Consider the following 20,558-nt stretch of genomic DNA (forward strand, 5'->3'; position numbering starts at 1 on the left):
GGTCTGGAAACCAAGCGTCTGGGAGCTACCAGAATTACAGAGAGCTTTTCTGACCGAACTCAGTCCAGGAGACGGGGAATCAGTGGGACTGGCGGAAACGCATACAGGAGCGTCTGAGGCCAGGGCTGGTGTGAGAAGGCATCCGCTCCGAGTGGGGGGTGGTCCCAGGGACTCAGGGAAAACCACAGGCAACACTGAGCGTTTTCGCGAGCCGCGAACAGATCCACAGAGGGTTCCCTGAACTTGATCCATATCTGTGATATCAGTGCGGGATGCAGACGCCAGTTGGAGTCGCGGGGTCCCCCTCTCGACAGGATGTCTGCTGCCACATTCAGGGCCCCCGGAATGTAGGTGGCCTTGATGGACAGCAGGTGGACATGTGACCAACACTGTACATCTGTGGCTATGCGCAATAGTGGGAGGGATCGAACTCCCCCTTGGCGATTTATGTAGGCTGCCGCCACCTGGTTGTCTGTATGAACTTCGACATGACGGCCCTCGAGAAGGGCAGCAAAGTGTCTGATCACATTCCTCACTGTCATAAGTATGAAGGTCAATCTGTTTCAAAAAGCACAAACCTGTAGATCTGTTGCGTGTATTTGTACTACATGATGGGTGCTTGAAAACAGTGTGTGTGTGTGCGTGCAGTACAGTGTGAGGAGCTGTACACCAACACCCGTAAACCTGTAAAGCTAAATATGCACCTGTAAGAAACACTCACATGCATTTGAAATAAAATACAGTTGTGTGTGACATTTTCAACTACAAGTCTGTAAACACAAGTGTACAGATCTGTTTCTGCACACGCTCAACTTTTTTATTACAGTTGCACAGCTTTCCTCTCACACATCTGATTTTTGAAACTATTTTCACGATTAATATGTGTCAAAATGCACAAGTTTGTAAATTTGTTGTCTGATTCCGTTCAACACAATGTGGGCTTGAAGATTGGATGTGAGTGTGTGTACCGTAAAAGGTGAGCTTGAAGTTTTGAGGTGAGTGTCTGTGCATTAAAATGTGAGAAGCTGCACATCAACATGTGTGAAATTGTGAAGATAAATGGTACTTGTAAGAAAAAGTAAATTGTATGTGAAACAAAATAAACTTACATGTAAAATTTTCTTCTGCGACCCAGTAAATACAACTTCTCAAATACGTTTCTGCGCATGCTCAGTTGTTGTTTTACAAGCGCACAACTCTCCTCTCGCGAGTCTGACTTTTGAAACACTTCTGGCAGGTTGTGTGTTGCAAATTGCAGCTGTGTGTATCTGCAGAGGCGAGCGGAGCAGGGGATGAGGGCGAGGGTGGGGGCGGAAGGAGGAGCCACAGAGGGAGGGTTGTCATTGGTCAGCTCTGGTTTCCAGGACAACAGGCTCAACCAATCAGAGTGAGAGCTGCGTTTTTCCCTCGGCTTTCAGTCCGCTGCCGTCTGCAGTTCGCGATGGCTGAACGAGCTGGGGTAAGTACATTTCAAAGGACTTTCTAAACTTATTTTAGTCATTTCCTCGTCTTTTTATTTAAACAAGGTGACACACTAACATAACGTCATGCTATTTATACCATTATTAAGGCCTTATAAGATATTTGTACAAATATGTAGTCTAGCTAAAGTTTATATGAGCTGCTTTGCTAAGTTAGCAGAAACAAAAAACGCCACTGCTAACACTGAAGTCTTGCATTAAGGCCACTGTGTTTGGGTATAATCCCAGGGGTGTTTCTCAATGTCAGGCTTTGAGGACACTGTCCTTCCTTGGTCAAAGAAAACAGTTAAATGGAGCTGACTTGCATCACGTGACCAGGGCTCCCGTGATGGTCACATGACGTGCGGCAAAGTTATAATTATACTTATAAGTTGTATAATGAGCATTTTACTTTTTAAATTGCGTGTATATTGCTTGAATTACATGTATAAGGGAGTTACTAATTGCTGGCCATCGAAGCTGCAACGATTAGGCAGCACCAACTAACCAACTTCTGATTAAAAAAATAAACATTTTAGATATCAGCCTGATAGTTACAATTAGTTTTTTTAATCACCAGTAAAACAATAAAAAGTAATCATTTGAAACCTTTAACTCTTGTTTCCTTTCTCGGGGATCCTATTTTCAGGCACTGTTTAGACCAGCGGTACTCAGCTGACAGCCTGTGGGCCACGTCCAGCCCGCAGGTTCATTCTTTGTGGCCCTTGGTCCACCAGGACAGGGATGCACTGACATCTGGCCAGGTCAGATGTCTTATCTGTCGTATTCCGATGCCAGGAAAAGGCAGATTGCAATGCTGAGGTATTCATTTCTTAAAACTCAATAAATATGAGCATTTCCTAATTTCACTTTTTAATCATATGCTATTTTATTTTGTCACATTCAGATGGTTCTGGACCACATCACCTGGCCGGATGAAGAAGAGCTGGAGGATGACAGCGAATCTCCTCTTGCTGTGAAATGTTAGATCACAAGCTACTTGCGTAGATTTGTTGAGACAGGTATTTGGCTTTTTTCTGGTTACACTCAAACTACAGCTTTGTTTATAAAGTGCTTTTCAAACAAAAAAATGAAACTCAAATAGCTTCAGAGGAAGAAAAAAAATGACCCACAGATTGAAAAGACCTGACATATCCCACAAAATTCATTGTCAATTGAAACCCCCTTCCCCGACCCAGTAACACGCATATACACACACACACATACCCACATGCACACACAACACATTAGAGAACATATGCAAACACTGGGCAGAGCTCAGGTGAGTCAGGAAACGCCATCAGGCGAGCTGTCTGACCCAACTCCAGTAGATCCACAGCAGCAGCCAGGGCACCGAGACAGGTCTCACAGAGGAGGGAGGACAAGGGCCCCCACCTACACCCAAGCACTACCTGGAGAGCACCCAGGCCACTGCCGCTTACCACTGGCCCTGAGGCAGAGGGCTCCCACTGAGGAAACGCTGTAAAGTATTAGAATAAGTAAAAGAATGAAATAAAAAGAGGTAATGTATGAATAAGTAGTGACCAATATAATTGTAGAAATAGTAAAACAATATCAAATCATAAATATATAACAAAACTTTCTTAAAATATAAGAAATTTAATCATAAATAATAAGCAGTTAAAAGCTAAGCTAAAAAAGTTCATTCTTCGGCCTGTTCTTAAAGTTTCTCTCTGGTCCTGAGGTCCTCGGGCAGCCTGCTCCAGAGGCAAGGGCCATTATATTGTAAGGACGCCTGACCATTGTTGTTTGTCCTGACATTCGGGATCACAAGGCGATGGCTGCAAGAGGAGTGCAGAGGACGTGAGGGTTTGTATGGTAAAGTCAGTTCAGAAAGGCTAGAAGGGCCAAGACCATTATGACACTTTAAAACCATTACAAAAACCTGAAAATCATTGGAATAAACCTTAAAGTCATAATAGGTTTAAACAGTTGTCTTTCACAAAATGTGTACAATCAAACTATTTTAGAAGCCTTAACCCTCCCACTGTCTTCATGGGTGACCCCACCAGGAAAGACCTCACCCCTGCCACATGGACCTCAAGGGATAAACCATCAACCCTGCTCAGTGGTCAACTTTCCTGGTGGGGTCACCCATGAAGACAGTGGGAGGGTTAAAATGAGTAAAGTGTTTTATATGACACAGCAGATAAGGTGGGTTTGCTACATTCTAAGTATCTTGTGTAAACATGGCACAGAAGATCTTTTATATCTCATTTGTCTTTGCCATTTTTTCTTTTCTTTTTCAGTGTATGAAGAGCAAAGGAAGCAGCTCGTGAAGTTTGGGGTTGGATGGGAGAAACCCATGAAGGATATGAAAGTGGAAATAATGCAGGCAGACCATCCAACCTCATCTAGCTGCTTCCATATTCTATGTCTGCCCTGCCACTACACAACATTTGATGTTTCGCAATCATCTTGAAAGTTGCATAGCAACCAATGTTCATGGTTTTGGATTGATCTAAAGTTTAACGTCATGCTATTTGCCAGTGCTGTTTAGGTTATACCAAACAAATCTTTTTTTTATTTAACCATCAAGTTACAGCTGAAAGTTTCAGGAATATTGAGTTACAAGTAAGGCACAGCTGTGTTATATGATAAATGTTTTATTGTAATTTTACAAGTAGAGAAATCATTTTCAAGATTGCATTTTATACATATGCAACAAACAAAACGTTGCTGCATCCAGGGTCATGACAATAGAACAATATTTTTGTAGCTTAATGCTAAATGTTTTTTCCTGTCACTTGCTTAAGTTCAAGATGTTATTAATATAATTTTTTAAAAACTTAAAACATTTTATTGAATTCACAAATGATTGTAACCTATATTAACACGTTAGACTTGCAGGTTTTTAAATAAAAAAAACATCAAATTGCAACAAAACTTTCATTATTCTCACAAATTTGGGAATTTCAATATCCAAGAGAATAAGAAAGGGCAGTTAGATTTTTAGTACACACAAGAAGATTACTATAATTTTAACTTAAGAAGGTTTAATTCTTTTAGTTTGCCATCGAAGAATATTAACATGCAAACATTTTCAAATGCTCACGAGTCATTTAATCTGTACTTTCAAGTTCAGATGTGGTAAGAGATAACGGAGATTAAAATAACGTGTTCAGTTAGATAATGGAGACTTATGAAGATCCTTCACAGACATTTTATACAAGTCATTGATGACAAGATGCAAAAAATGAAAGATTTTATTATAGCCAATGGTTTGCATGTAATGCCGTGTGGCTAAATAACTGTCAATCCCAAGATTGACCTCAGTGGATCCACAGCTGCACAGAGTCCAGAATATTCTCCTGGACTTAGCGGGCATTCAACTTCTGGAACTTGAACACTAGAGTTGTGTTCAATGTCGATGAGTCCACTGGATTCCCATTCAATCTGTGGAATGTAAAGCTCCTGCAATAAAATGATTTTGGGCTAGGCACAGAATACGTTCTTCTGACCACACAACGGAGATGGGACATTCAGGAAACCACGCCTGCAGTGTCTAATCTGCGCATAGAGGACCGAACACGCTCCCACTGAAGTCTATATCCTTGTGACTTCAGCAGACCTTTCATCATGGTGACTTGAAAAGCGCTATATAAGTTCAATGCATTATTATTATTATCAATCTATACCCTGCATTTTGGTTTCTGGCATGGATCTGTGACACTAGAGAGTCTAGCTCATCGTGAGTCATGGTGCTGTAAGTTTGGCTCACACTTAAACCCCATTCTTTCACTTGCCTGTGTAATGTAACTCTAGATATCCCCAGCAGCTGTGCAATACACGTGACAGGTAAACCTAAAGAAATGAGGTGTTCTGTGTATTTCTCAGGAATAAGTAGTTTGGGACGACCAATGGCTCCTCTTTCGTGAGCAACAATAATTTGTGCTTTTTTATTTTGACTGCAGGTCTCTGATAAACTTGGGCAAGTGCATTTAAAATGTCCTGAGGGACGTCAAATGGTTTGAGATATCACCCAGAATAACCAGCTCCTGACAACATACAAATTCCAAAAAATCGAGATCTAGAGGAACTCGATCAAGCCAATTAGAGGAACGGTTGTAAAGTCTTTCAAGCAGATAGTTGAGCAGCAGTTCCTGAAAAACAAAAATGAAGGGTTACTAAAAGAGCCATCAAATGCAGATTTTAAATATCACATGTAACAGTTATTATTAATAGGATCCCCGAGAAAGGAAACAAGAGTTAAAGGTTTCAAATGATTACTTTTTATTGTTTTACTGGTGATTAAAAAAAACTAATTGTAACTATCAGGCTGATATCTAAAATGTTTATTTTTTTAATCAGAAGTTGGTTAGTTGGTGCTGCCTAATCGTTGCAGCTTCGATGGCCAGCAATTAGTAACTCCCTTATACATGTAATTCAAGCAATATACACGCAATTTAAAAAGTAAAATGCTCATTATACAACTTATAAGTATAATTATAACTTTGCCGCACGTCATGTGACCATCACGGGATCCCTGGTCACGTGACGCAAGTCAGCTCCATTTAACTGTTTTCTTTGACCAAGGAAGGACAGTGTCCTCAAAGCCTGACATTGAGAAACACCCCTGGGATTATACCCAAACACAGTGGCCTTAATGCAAGACTTCAGTGTTAGCAGTGGCGTTTTTGTTTCTGCTAACTTAGCAAAGCAGCTCATATAAACTTTAGCTAGACTACATATTTGTACAAATATCTTATAAGGCCTTAATAATGGTATAAATAGCATGACGTTATGTTAGTGTGTTACCTTGTTTAAATAAAAAGACGAGGAAATGACTAAAATAAGTTTAGAAAGTCCTTTGAAATGTACTTACCCCAGCTCGTTCAGCCATCGCGAACTGCAGACGGCAGCGGACTGAAAGCCGAGGGAAAAAACGCAGCTCTCACTCTGATTGGTTGAGCCTGTTGTCCTGGAAACCAGAGCCGACCAATGACAACCCTCCCTCTGTGGCTCCTCCTTCCGCCCCCACCCTCGCCCTCATCCCCTGCTCCGCTCGCCTCTGCAGATACACACAGCTGCAATTTGCAACACACAACCTGCCAGAAGTGTTTCAAAAGTCAGACTCGCGAGAGGAGAGTTGTGCGCTTGTAAAACAACAACTGAGCATGCGCAGAAACGTATTTGAGAAGTTGTATTTACTGGGTCGCAGAAGAAAATTTTACATGTAAGTTTATTTTGTTTCACATACAATTTACTTTTTCTTACAAGTACCATTTATCTTCACAATTTCACACATGTTGATGTGCAGCTTCTCACATTTTAATGCACAGACACTCACCTCAAAACTTCAAGCTCACCTTTTACGGTACACACACTCACATCCAATCTTCAAGCCCACATTGTGTTGTACGGAATCAGACAACAAATTTACAAACTTGTGCATTTTGACACATATTAATCGTGAAAATAGTTTCAAAAATCAGATGTGTGAGAGGAAAGCTGTGCAACTGTAATAAAAAAGTTGAGCGTGTGCAGAAACAGATCTGTACACTTGTGTTTACAGACTTGTAGTTGAAAATGTCACACACAACTGTATTTTATTTCAAACGCATGTGAGTGTTTCTTACAGGTGCATATTTAGCTTTACAGGTTTACGGGTGTTGGTGTACAGCTCCTCACACTGTACTGCACGCACACACACACACTGTTTTCAAGCACCCATCATGTAGTACAAATACACGCAACAGATCTACAGGTTTGTGCTTTTTGAAACAGATTGACCTTCATAATAAGCTCCAACACATTTATGTACTCATGCATGTGGGAGGGCAAGCGATCTGCCACCTTATGGGACAAGCAGGTGCCCCCCATCCCAACAGTGACGCATCCGTAAACACAGATACGTGTGACGTAGGACGTCCGATGAGGACCCCGTGTGAGAGGATGCAGGGATTCCCCCAGTGAGCGAGGTCCCCACCCACTGAAGGGGGAACCCTCAATATACGTCTCTTCTGACGTATCGGGTGTACCCGGAGGCAGATGAACCAGCGCTGTAGGCATCTCGTGTGCAGTAAACCTAACGGCACCACAGCGTGGGCTGCAGTCATCATGCCCATAAGTTTCATGACTAACAGGGCTCTCACGATCTTGCGGGGTTGCACGCGGGAGATCACCGTGGTGAGATCTGCCGCTCTCGCCGGAGACAAACGTGCTCTCATTAGGGAGGCGTTCAGCTCCACCCCGAGAAACACAGTCGACTGGGATGGAAGGATGGAGCTCTTTTCCCAGTTTACGGAAAACCCCAGGGTTGACAGATGCTCTGTTAACTTCCTGGTTTGCTCCGACGCCTCGTCCTTGGACCGGGCGCATAGGAGCAGATCGTCCAGGTAAAATAAAACCCTCATTTCCACCGTGCGCAATGGCTGCAGAGCGGTCTCCAGACATTTGGAAAAGGTGTGCGGGGCTAGCGAGTAGCCGAAAGGGAGAGGATTGAACTGGTATTGAGCTCCCTTGAATGAAAAGCGCAGGAACTTCCGGTGTTTGGGAATTACTGGGATGTGGAAGTATGCGTCTTTCAGGTCGTCTATTGACATGAACCAGTCTCCGGAGCGCACGTATTCTAGGACTTGCCTCATTGTTAACATGCGAAAATGCATCACTGCTATGGAGCAGTTGAACAGGGAAAGGTCGAGAATTGGTCTGCTACGAAGTAGCGGGAGTAGAAGCCTGAGAGCTCTTGTCCACGAGGGACTTGGGAAATGACGTCCTTGGACAGAAGTTCCCGCAGCTCCAGCTCCAGGGCCTGATATTGTTCCTGTGACGTGAACATCGTCTCCACAATCCCGTTGAAGGGAGGAGGAGTGGACTGAAAATGGAGTGTGTGACCGTAATGACTGGTCTCCGATATCCATTTGCTCATTAGGTTTCTGCGACTGTGACTGCCAAGATGGTGTCTGCTGGCTCTTTCGAAACCGTTGGCCGCCAACTCTCTGGTCCCGCTGAGGTGGAGCCGAAGCGGGAGGCCGGCTCTGTGGGGCGGGCGGTGCAGCTGGGCGCCAGAAGTTTCCGCGCCATTCGTCCCTTCCTCTGGAGGAACAGCTGGAGTGCGAGGCTGATCGAGGGTGGACCAGGTCTCGCACTGTGGCTGACAGTTCAGCTGTCTTCTGAGCCCTCTTGATGACTCTCCTAAGATGGGGACCAAACAGAACGTCAGAGGTGATGGGGCCTTCCAGCATCTCCCTGTGCAGGTGTTCAGGAATGGAGGGCAGAGCCTTGAGCCACAATGCCTGCTGGATAAGGGTCTGCCAGGCAGCAATGCAAGCAGAACCAGTGAGTACAGCAGCGCACAGATTGAGAATGGCATCAGCAGTTTTAGTAATGATGGTTTTTGACTCGTCAGGAGCGTCAAGCTCTTCCACCATTTTGGAAACGCCAAAGGCAAGAAAAGTGCTGTTATTTCCTGCAGCACCAGTCTGGAAGGCGCACTGGTGTGCGCAATCGGTGAGCCGCGTCAGCAGCTGGTCATGCTTAGAAGCGGGAACTGCTCGCGGGCCAGCGAGGTGGTTCTTGGCGCCAAACAGCGAGGCAAAGTCCGGCTCCAGTGGAGGAACGGATGGCCAGCCTTGGTCGGAGAAGCACTCAACCTTGGTAATGGGCGCATATGTGGAAATTGGCGCATTGAGCTTAGTTGGTTCGGAGAAGGCTGCGGACCAGCAGCTCAGGGCAGCGGGGAAGCGCGGCAAGATGGGGTCTGGACAGCGTGTCTGTGTTGCCCCGAAAAATCCTGCCAAATGACCTGCTTCAGGCAGAGCCGGTTCTGGTTCGGCTAGCCCCTTGCGGACCGCAGCCGCGGAGATGATGACAGGCAGCTCCTGGAGCAGTGCTCTAACTGCTGGCAGGGAGGAGCGAGAAGTCACTGGAGCAGAAGGACCCGCTGAGCGAGGCTCGTCGACCTCCGTGTTGTCCAGGAGGGAAGAAGGGCTATGGCAGCCAGCCTCGTAGTACTTCTCACTGTCGATGACATCGTCCAGTCGGTTGAAGCCAGCCGGCTCCTGGCAGACGTTGAAGAAATGTAAGGCCTTGTCCAGCGAGTACGTGTCATCCACCGGAAATTCCTCGGTGGCGGCAGGGGTGAAGTACTCGACCCTGCGGATCTTTTCAGCCACGGGCAGAGCGGCACAAAACGGGCATGAGGCCTGGGGGGGTCAAGGCCAGGCCAGCGTGATGAGCCCCGAGACAGACCTCACACTTGGCGTGCAGGTCGCCGCTGGAGATGGAGCCCGTCTGGCAGGCCGGGCAGGTCCTGGCGTCGCTGGACATGGCTGGTGGGTAGACGGTTGTTCTTGGATAATTGCTCTTTAAAGAATGCTCTTAAGCTTGGCTTGAAGAGATAATGGAGGCGAACAGTGGAGTCGCTCCACTTATATAACCACGGGGTGCCCACCAGGGGCGGATTTAGGACTGAAGAAGATCCGGGGCTTAACACACATACGCGCGCGCACACACACATGCACGCGCATACGCGCGTGCACACACATGCGCGCGCACACACGTGACACGCACTAGTCAACATCATATATGTCTTGTACCACATTTTTAATCTGAAGCTACATATTAAGCATTTTCAAGGCAGAGTATTGTTCCTGTTAGTGTTTAGTGTGAGATGATAGTAAATATTCCCTTTCTTTCTCCAACCACTTTACCTGATAAGCTAACTTTAGGCAAACCAGCAGCACAACAAATATTTTCAAATACGACTCACAAACCTGAGTCAACACCAGTCTCATCAAGGCTGGGGTTCTGTCGTTGTACTTTGTCTAAAAAACATCCTTATGTCCATCTTCACTCATGTGTTTCAGGCAGAGAGTGTAGAAGAAGCCGGCTGCTGAAGGGCTTCTTCTTCGTTGGTGGAGGCTCAGGCAGGCTGTATACAAACTACTGCCAGCTGCTCCCTCTCTGTTGGACTTTGGTACTGCATGTTACTTCCGCGATTTAGATCCGGGGCTTTTCATGAAACATCCAGGGCTTCAGCCCAAGTAGCCGGGCCTAACGCCGCCCCTGGTGCCCACCATTGGTGGGCGTACATTTAAGCTCTTCATGATTGGCTGATGCTGAGATCATCCTTCCAATAGCAGCTAGCTTAAGGGCTAAGACTAGACGAAATAGAACCACTCTCCTGTAATTTGAATCCAGTATCGAAGTCCGAACCGGGGCTTGGATCGGGAAGTAAAGCCCGAGTCCCAATCAGTCTGAAACCACGTGATCGGAGCTGATTTCCGATCGTGTGATCAGATCGGGACATCCCTAGCAAAAATGGTATCCCTGTAAACCCAAATGTTGAAAATAATCATTATACTGAGTAGGTGAAAGTCATAATTTAAAAAAAGTTTTTAGAGCTGAAATGTGTTGAGTTGGTTCATCCTCTTCCTTGTTCGTTTCAATTAATTTGAACAAACACTTTTTAGTGAGCATAACTTAAATAAATCAAGAACAACTTCAATTGCTACAGAGACTTGTCTCTCACCATTCACTTTGAAAATCCATTCAAAAGATTCGATTCGTTCATGAACGACACGTTACTAGTGTAGAGTGGTTAAAAATTTAAAGTACTCAATACTTAATTTAGATTAGTACTATAAGCTAAGAATGCCAAGGAGAGTATACCCAGAAAATATATTTGCTTAACTTAAAAAATATGTTTGTTTTACTTACAAATATTAATCTAAAGCAAGTAAATATAGTGTCTTTTCAACTATTTCATGAACTAAAAAATTTCGACGTAATCAGTTTTACCAAACATTTTGAGTTATATCAACTGATCAGGTTTTATAGTATCAATAGATCAATGTGAAAATTTATATCATGATAGAATTGTTTCCGTTTCACTCGGCCCTACTTTAACTCATTCACTGCTGGCCGTTTCCTGATCAGAAAAGTCTTTCTCTGCTAACGTTTTTCAGTGTTTTCAGTTTTTTTAAAGAGTCACAGAATGTTGCGCGCTAGGATGATGTCGACGCCAAAACAACCAAAACAAAGCGGAGACTCACCTCTTACATCAGGAAGAATCCGTGCATTTCGAGCGTTATCCACTTTTTCATAATCCGCTGTTGAATTGTGATCGGCAGAAGCTTTTCTGGTTCGCGCCTCACCTTTTTTTACAGCAGCGGCCCAAACGATCTCCTAACACATGGATTTTCTGCTTCCTGATCATGTGACATGTGATGTATGCGGATGAAGATCAGCTTTAGAGCTGGAATGTTTGTTCTCACGCTGCGGGGGCTCGTTCCGACACCCACACAGTAAAATGCAGTGAACGGCTGGATTTAAAATGATGACTTTTGTCGTCAATGACAGTTAATGAGTTAATAGAGAAACAACTTCAGTTTTTGTTCAATTTAAAATCACAAGAAAACACAGGAAGGACAAACTAAATGCTGGTGTTTGAAATGCTTTTAGCGGCCATCGTACGGGGGCCCATAAAGGTTTTTAAAAAACAATAAACAAATTATAAAGCACAAACAATTATTTAAAATAATAATAATAATAAAAAATACATCTGCATAACACTGAAGTTGTGATCAACCAGAACTCATGCTTACATCTTTATTACACCAGAAACTTAAGTAAAATAGAGACAACAGCGTTCAAGACCCAGGGATGAGTCCAATCACCAGCTCTCAAATGCTGTGCTGTTTAATTTTTGCTTCTGTTGGATGTTTCATTGTTTTATTTTTGCAGCTTTTTCTAGTAGAGAATATCTGGGTTTCACGTTTTTTTCTATGCACTGAGGCCACCATGTAACTGTAATCTGGAGATTGAAATGTTTTGTTGTGTACGACTTGCCGTTTGAGCCAACAGATGTCACTACATCTGAATGTATGCTTTGAATAAGTTAAACTTGGTTAAAAACTGGACTTATTGGGCTACGATGATAAAAATGACCCTTCTAAGCATTCAAAAGGCCAGCAGCAATAAATTAATGCTGTATAAAACTGATTGAAACTTTTAAATTATTATCTTTTGCTCCATAGAAATATTAGTATTTTAGTTAAATGACAGAATCCTGATCCTGCTCTTTGGAAGTGAATATTTTACTCGCAGCTCTTTGGTTCGTGGACAGAAATATGCAAGTGTAATGGAAGGCGTTTTATATTTCATCCTGAGAGCTTTACGACGCCGAGCCTTTCGATTCAGACCACCATCAGGCGCCAAAGTGTTGCAGCGCTTTAATCAAAATTTACAGGACTGTCTGCTTTATATGGGCAGTTTTATTGATGCATTAGCAGAAAGACGGATGTCTTTATTGAAATGGGGCTGAGGGATGATGGAGTCGCTCTATGGAGGGATGTACTCCAGGTCTCACAACAGATCACTTCTGAGGCTAAGACATGTTTTCAATCACTGTCTTCAGGGGTTCACTAGTAAAGATCTAATCGTGTTTTTATGTGTTCTCACACTGAAATTATGCTTCTCTGCAAAAATCACTCCAATCAAAAACGTCCACCCCCTTCATTCCCACAGTTAGGATAAGATGACATTCCAGAAGAAAAGTTTTTTCCATATTTGCTGTTCTCAGTCAGTCTGAATTCATCAGTGGAATTTAAGTGAACCAGTTGATAGAGCCCCGCCCTCTTTCAACTACATGGCTCAGGTAGACGTACCAGTAGAAAGATCATTCAGAGTTTAAACTGGTCACAGGAAGCTGGACTTTCCATGTCTGAACTGGTGTTTAAACACAATCACAGTTTAGGTTGGATGATGTCACAGTCCCAAACAACACCTTACTCTCAAACGTCTGAGGTTTATACCTAAAAATGTTGGTTCTTGACTCCCCTTCCCACTTTGCCATATCTGCTCTGTAAAAGACAAACCATAAAAACCTAAAAGCGTGCTCTCCAAAGCCTTCTGCTGCTCACTGTTAATACAAGCTGTGGTGGTAACCACAGTCATACTAATGACCCACTGATAACCACTTTAACATTTCTTATCCAGAGCTTTGTGGTGGTTGAGATTATGAAAAAAACTCCCTAATCACCATCTGATGAAACTTGTATTTGATCAGTATTAGGGCTGCAACAACGAATCAATAAAAATCGATGAAGAAATGCGTTGGCAAAGCACTTCTATATCAATTTGTTGTGTTGCACAACTTTTTATGTCGCACAACCTTTATTTAACAGTCAATGCTCATGCGTAGGCGGCAACGGAGCAGACTAGAACGAGAGAGAAAGCCGGTGTTTTGATGGGGAATGACACACTTAGGACAGTAAGTTGCTTACTGACGCACCATGAGCTGATCTAGGTGGTGTTGAGGAAAACACAAACCATCAAAGACACAATGGCACAAACGGTTTGGGATTAAAAGTGCAAATATGGGCAGATTAGCTAATGCTAGCGGGTTGCAGACTCACAATCAACTGGGGTTCCGAAAATACACGATGGTTGTGAAACTCAGAACATCTAAACTCTACAAGTGGAAGAAAAGTCCTCACCATTCTGTTTATTCTTAGCTGACTGCAGCGCTATGGAGCAGAACTGCTGTCAGGTACGAGTCCACTCTGCTAAACACTGCAGGTTTATGGTAAGCCACTGTAGCATATAATTCACAAACGCATCTATCTGTGAACAAAACTGAAACTGGATTATTGCCAGACCGTACCTAATAAATATGCCATTACATTTTTAGCAGTGTAACGGAACGGAATGACTCTTATTTTTCCCTTTTTTGTTCAGGACTAGTCTGCATGAGAGATAGTCTCAAGGTCTCATGCATTCCTTCTAACCTGCTTATTTTCAGCTCAACAGAAGAATGAAGAATGAACTATTTTCTTTTAATTAGTCAAAGAACTCTATTTTAATAAAGCTAATCCATCAAAGTGTTAGTCAATATAATAAGATATGACCGATCTGTGAAATAAAAATATTCGTTACTTTATTATGATCCTATAGAAATAATAAGTACTGTGACTTTAAGGGTTCCAACAGGACTCATTTCACGTAGTGTTAAAAAGACATGACACATTCCTTTCACTGATCCAATCAGAATCTTACAGATCTGACGGAGGCGGGGTTCTGATGGTGTTTGGTAATTTTCATTCGACAATAAACCATAACATCCGAGGTATAAAACTACGCCAAGTCAGCTCTAACGCCAGTTCAAAGCGTTCCAGAGCAAGTGACGGAGTGGTCAATCCGACCTTTACCTCTTCAAACGAAAGAACCACGACAAGCTGAAAAATCCAGTCGCTATAACAACCAGCAGCAATGACAGCCTTTCAGAACAAAAGCTCCACCTTCCGACCCAGGCTTGGATCTGACCAGACACCAATAAACGTGTCATGTGCCAGAAGTAACTCAAGATCCATGTTTTATAGGTTAATGTTTATTTGCCCTCCTGCCAAGCTCTTTCCCTGCCCATTTAGTTAATTGATTCCACCAATTTCTCCTCTCCTCACACCTGTCACCTGTTTCCCTGATTACCTCCCTCTGTGTTTATAAGCCTTGTCTTGTCACTCTGTGTTTGTTGGTTCATTGTCTTAGGTCAGCGTTGTTTTGTCTCCAGTCTCCAGTCTCCAGTCTCCAGTCTCTGCTCAGTAAGTGAGCTTTTGGTTTTTGGTCTTAGTTCAGTTTTTAGGTTTTGGCTTTCTCCCCTTGGATTTTTGGTTATCTTCCTAAATAAAGGATTTTACTTTTTTCAACCGCTCCTGCCTGAGTGTTCTGGATTTTCTGCATCTTGGGTCCAAAACTCCTGCTCTCAACGTGACAGATTTACATCACACGTCATCCATTCACTGTCTCATCCATTTTTAGTTACACTAGACATTTAGTTTGAAGTCAGTCTAGTTTAATTTGTTAGTAATAAAACTCTTAACTTTTAAACTTGACTCTATTCTGTTGCCTCTGAGTGAATACGTAACGGTTATCTAATCTCTGCAATAAAAAGATCCAATCTTCTGGTTCAAATAACCCATTGTTCTCAATATGGATCTTTAATGTCTATGGTCATTAATTAAACTGCAATTCTACATTCATTACAGCAGTAGAAATTAAACATTAGCATTTCCAGTAGCGTACTACTGAACATGTTGTTGAAATACATAAAATTTTACTGCATAGTTTACTTATGGATATATTTAGGTGATAACATGTTGTTTTGCACGCCATTGAACCATTTTATAACTATTTTCTGTTGTTAAAGTAAAAGGAGAGAAAAATCTTTCCTAGCAGTTTTTAAATTTTCCCGTTTAATCAGATTAATTGAGTCGAGACCCAATCCGATTCCTCGATGATCCAAATAATCGTTTGTTGCAGCCTTAATCAAAACTTCATTTATGTTAACATTCAACATTTCAAAGTCTGCTCAAATGTTTTACTCGAGTCCAAAATCCTTGGTGAACGTGATATTATTTAATACAAGATTTGTTAGAATTTGCTCTACATCCAAAAACATGATTGGACTTATCCGGGTCCAGGTCACGGGGGCAGCAAACCAACTAGGGAGCTCCGGACCAGGTTGGAGATGTATCCTCTCCAATGTGTCCTGGGTAGACCCAGGGGCCTCCATGCCCAAAACACCTCCCCAGGGAAGCTTCCTGACCAGATGCCCAAACGACATCAACTGACTCCTTTCGATCCGGAGGAACAGCAGTTCTACTCCGAGTCCCTCCCGAATGTCCAAGCTCCTCACCCTATCTCTAAGGCTGAGCCCGGCCACCCTACGGAGGAAACTCTTTTCGGTCGCTTGTATCTGCGATCTCGTTCTTTCGGTCATTACCCAAAGCTCATGACCATAGATGAGGATTGGGACGTAGATCGGCCGGTAAATCGAGAGCCTGGTTTTCTGGCTCAGCTCCCTCTTCACCACGACAGATCGGCTCAGCGCCCGCATCACTGCAGACGCTGAACCAATCCACCTGTCGATCTCCCGATCCCTCCTACCCTCACTCGTGAACACGACCCCGAGATACTTAAACGCACGTACACATACACAAACTATTGCAAGCGCCTTAACTAGAGCTCAGTCAGTTTGTGTAATTTCATCCAATGGTTTACGTAAAAATGAACACTTTTATATACGTATTTGAAGCCATTATGCAGTGGAACGCTGGAAACAAAGCTCTGATCAACACTATAAATGATAAATGATCCGCACTTGTATAACGCCTCTCAGAGTAAGGACTCCAAAGCGCTTTACACTACAGTGTATCATTCATCCATTCACACACATTCACACACTGATGGTGATGAGCTACGATGTAGCCACAGCTGCCCTGGGGCGCACTGACAGACGTGCCCCACTATTTAATTCAGTCATTTGTTATTCTCCCAATCAAGTACTAACCAAAACCTCATGCTTTATGCTAAACATTAAATGATTTTCAGCACATAAATCTTTACAGAAAACATAAAAGCCCTAAAAAACTTCACATGAAATATATTTAAAAAACAATATTCACTTATCACTTAGAGCAGTGGTTCCCAAACGTTTCAGGCTGACCAACAGATGTTCCTTCATATTTTTACGTTATTTATAAATTTTCATTATATTTGGAAAGTTTTAATTTTCATATAAATCTCTTTCTAAATTTTATATTTTTCTTTTTTATGATTATGTGGCACACTTGACTTCCATACCTAACGCATTGGTATCTGCCTCTTTTTTACGGCTTTTTTTTTTACATTGTCTGTCACGTTAGCTGTGTTTTTACCATAGTTTCTACATCCATCACGTCCCAGAGAAGGTTAAACCAACATCAAACCCAACGTTTGGAGCTTGTAAACTCCACACACCTCTCGTGCAGCACCAGCTGTCTGATGCTGCAGCAGCGTCAATCGTCCCGGCTGGATGAGTGAATTTCTTCATCAAAGTCAATATTCTGCTTCATAATCAGAGTCAGTCATTACCAGACAAAGTGATCAGTCAACAAAGGCCAGACCTGCCGTTTTATCTAATATTTGCGCTCTTCGTGCTGCACACGTCTCCTCCTCTCCCCGACTGGGAGCCTTTCGGTGGGAGGCAATTTTCAAACTCTAAAAACTCCCAAACTTTGCTCAGCCTGAAGGTTCCACATCTCCACTATCTTCTGGTGTAAAGTAGTAACTTCATGAGGGATCATATTTGTAGATGAGACTTGTTAAAATCAGCAGTGAGGCTTTGGCCCTTATAACAAGTAAGTCCCAACACTGATAACAACGTACTGAATCTAGAACCAACACGCATAAACAGACAGATCGGTCCCGCCTACTTACACTGTTGGTCTTTTTTAAATACGCAGTAATCGTTGTTTGCCTTTTTCGCTTCATCCTGCATCCAAGCAGCAACCACTTTGGCGCCTCTGGAGTCTGTGTTTGTTTACGTCATGCTGCATTCAATGTAATTGGAAAAAGGAGCTTCAAGCGCTAAACCTCCGATTTTGTTTTCTTTCTGGCCTTAGTTGGTGGGGAGGGATTGGGGTCGATCTGAATCTGGGGGGGGACAGATCACCCCCGTCCCTCACCCCATCTGCGCGCCTGATTGATACTAATCAGAGCCAGGTTAGTGAGCCGCCCCTGAAACATAGTTGACCTCAGGTATGACCAGAAAATCGTTTTGTTTTTCCTTTTTTTATTCGGCCATTTCACACAATTCAGAAAAACCTGAAAGAATGATAGGCCTGTGTTTATGATATTATGAATGAAATGTGCGTTAAATGGAAGAACATCAAGATGTGATTGACTTTAGCCATGTTAATACAGTTGATTCAGCCCCTACCCGCTCATTTCATTTGGGAAAGCCCCACAGGTGAATTCCCCCGCCGCACTCCTCCCCTTCCTGTTCTTAATTCACACCTGAACCCTCTCAGTCAGCAGGAGCGCCTGCAGCTGCAGGGGGCGCCAACTTGCTGTTTACAATCCAGACACTGTGATATGACAGATAATAGAAAACTTCGGTGCGGCGCAGATTTCTTTCTTTTTTATTTTTTACTCAGCACTTGTGCGCCCCTTTTGTGTCATGAAAAAATGCCGCCCTGGGCAACTGCCGTCTGCCCGTGCCTAAAACTGCTACTGCAGAGAGGACAGGAAGACAGGAAAATAAAAACCGAGAAAACAAAACAAAGTTCTTAAAACAATAAAATGTGGGTAGATTCATCCCACTACAAGTTTGTACCTGTATAAAGCAATAATTTATCAGTATGTAGTATTTATATCATTGATACAATTCAGATCACCTTCAAAACTCCATCCCATGCCCAGGGACGTATCTAAGCATTTTGGGGACCAAGACAAAATAGACCCCTGCCAGGTATTTTAAGAACTGCTATCTGTTGTTATATTAGACTTTTTATATTTGCAATAAAGTCCAAAAGTGAAGAATTTGTTATTTTTTACTTGCTTGTTCAAGCTACCTCACAGAAGTGATCTGTTGTTAAACATTAAAATAAAAAGGTAATTAAATAAAAGATAAGGAACATTCTTGAACTGTTTCTTCCTTTTCTTTATTTTTTATTATGTTTATGTATTTAGCAGACACTTTTGTCCAAAGCGACTTACAAGTGATAATCGGCATGTTGCCCTTGAGGCTAACAACAACAACAACAACAACATCAACCAATTTCCAGTCAGTCATAGGTGGCAGTGAGGCAGCATGAGGAATCATGGAGAGGAGGGAACAAGGAGTGGACAGTAGAGAGGGGGACGGGTGCAGGTGTAACAGAGTAAATGGTGTCATTCCACTTGCCATCAGTAAAACAGTTGAAAACGTCTCCGGTTTACGTGCTAACGTCTCCAGCTGCGCCTGAGGTTAGTCACTTTTAAGACGGAGCCGTTCGAGGTAGGTCGGGTTCTATCAGTGCACGTATGTGAGGAAAACTTTCAAAGTTATTTAATACTTATTTCAGTCTTTTTATTCCAACGGAGTGTGCTGTTTGATCACACAAATTCTACCAAAAGCTAGGTTTCTGACCAGCATTCCTGTGTAGACAGATTAAATGCTGGTGTCAGCAAAAACTTCGTCTCAAGACTCTTTGTACAACACAGCGCAGAGTTAATAAAGAACTGGACCAACCAGTACCAGGGCTGGTATGGTTACACTGGGAGGGTGCTAGTTTAGAAGATGCTCTCTGAAGAGCAGGATCTTCAGGAGTTTCTTGAAAGTCGAAAAGGAAGCCCCTGTTCTGGTAGTGCTTGGTAGGTCATTCCACATTTGTGGAACAATGTATCGAAAGAATCGGATCAGGACTCGGTATCGACAGATTCTCAAAATCAAATGACTCTGACTCGAGGGCAAAAAAACCTAATCAGGCCATCCCTAATAAAAACATCAACCTTTAGTTTTTTTAAACCCAAGAGAGAAGAGTGAATGAAGACAGGAGAAGAGTTGTGTTGCTGTTTGCATGTCATGACTATTAATAAGACTATAATACTAACACCCCCCCCCCCCTCCAAACTCTGACTAACTTCAACTGGCTGAAACTGGAGCACCAGAGCTTTTTTCCCCACGAAAAACTCACAAGGCATTCCTTCATACTGGAGGCCACACATTTGTTAAAAGCAAACTGACGTGCACTAGCCATTAGCTTGTCAGTCCTAAAACATCGGAACTACATTTGTCTGAACTAAGGCTGTTCAGGAAGAAATAAATTATTATTTTTAACATGAAAACATTCTTCAAAATGTGCAGAAATATTCCCGTAGAGTTGTGAAACAACACCTACAAGACGCCAGTAGATATTCCTAAGTTAACAAAGCAAATACACCAAATTATTTATCTTATTAACAAATATTAATTATTTTATTGGATTGAAGAGCTAATTTAAATGGTTTCACTCACCAGAGCTGCTCAGTTGAAATCTAAGTGGGTCCTTTATCTCTTCTGGGTGATTTCATAAATAGAAATGAGCCGAGAACATTTGTCCAAAGCAGCTCGGGTTCTCAGACCCAGTCCTGTTGGGGTTCTCAGACCCAGCTCGGGTTCTCAGCAGTGGCGGCGCCAGGGGGGCGCTATAGCTACCCCTGGATTAGTCATTGCACCCCCAAGTAAATATTATATATATATATTTTTTACAATTTAATTTTAATTTAACATGTGGATGTGATAATATTAACATACAAAACAAAAATAATAAGTAAATTATCATATAGATAGTA

General features: G+C 42.7%; 1 protein-coding gene and 1 long non-coding RNA gene across 2 annotated transcripts in view; both read right to left on the bottom strand.

Moving 5' to 3' along the window:
- Positions 1 to 20,558, bottom strand: part of sgcd (sarcoglycan, delta (dystrophin-associated glycoprotein)) — a 381,774-nt gene that overhangs the window by 311,940 nt on the left and 49,276 nt on the right. The gene's annotated exons all lie outside the window — the stretch shown is intronic.
- Positions 4,670 to 7,422, bottom strand: LOC139072133 (uncharacterized). Its single transcript, XR_011521739.1, has 2 exons — positions 6,307 to 7,422; positions 4,670 to 5,584 (listed from the first exon to the last, which is right to left on the bottom strand). It is a non-coding gene; the product is annotated as an uncharacterized lncRNA (long non-coding RNA).

Source organism: Nothobranchius furzeri, chromosome 10 (assembly GCF_043380555.1).
Source record: "Nothobranchius furzeri strain GRZ-AD chromosome 10, NfurGRZ-RIMD1, whole genome shotgun sequence".
In the NCBI taxonomy this organism is placed as follows: Eukaryota; Metazoa; Chordata; class Actinopteri; order Cyprinodontiformes; family Nothobranchiidae; genus Nothobranchius; species Nothobranchius furzeri.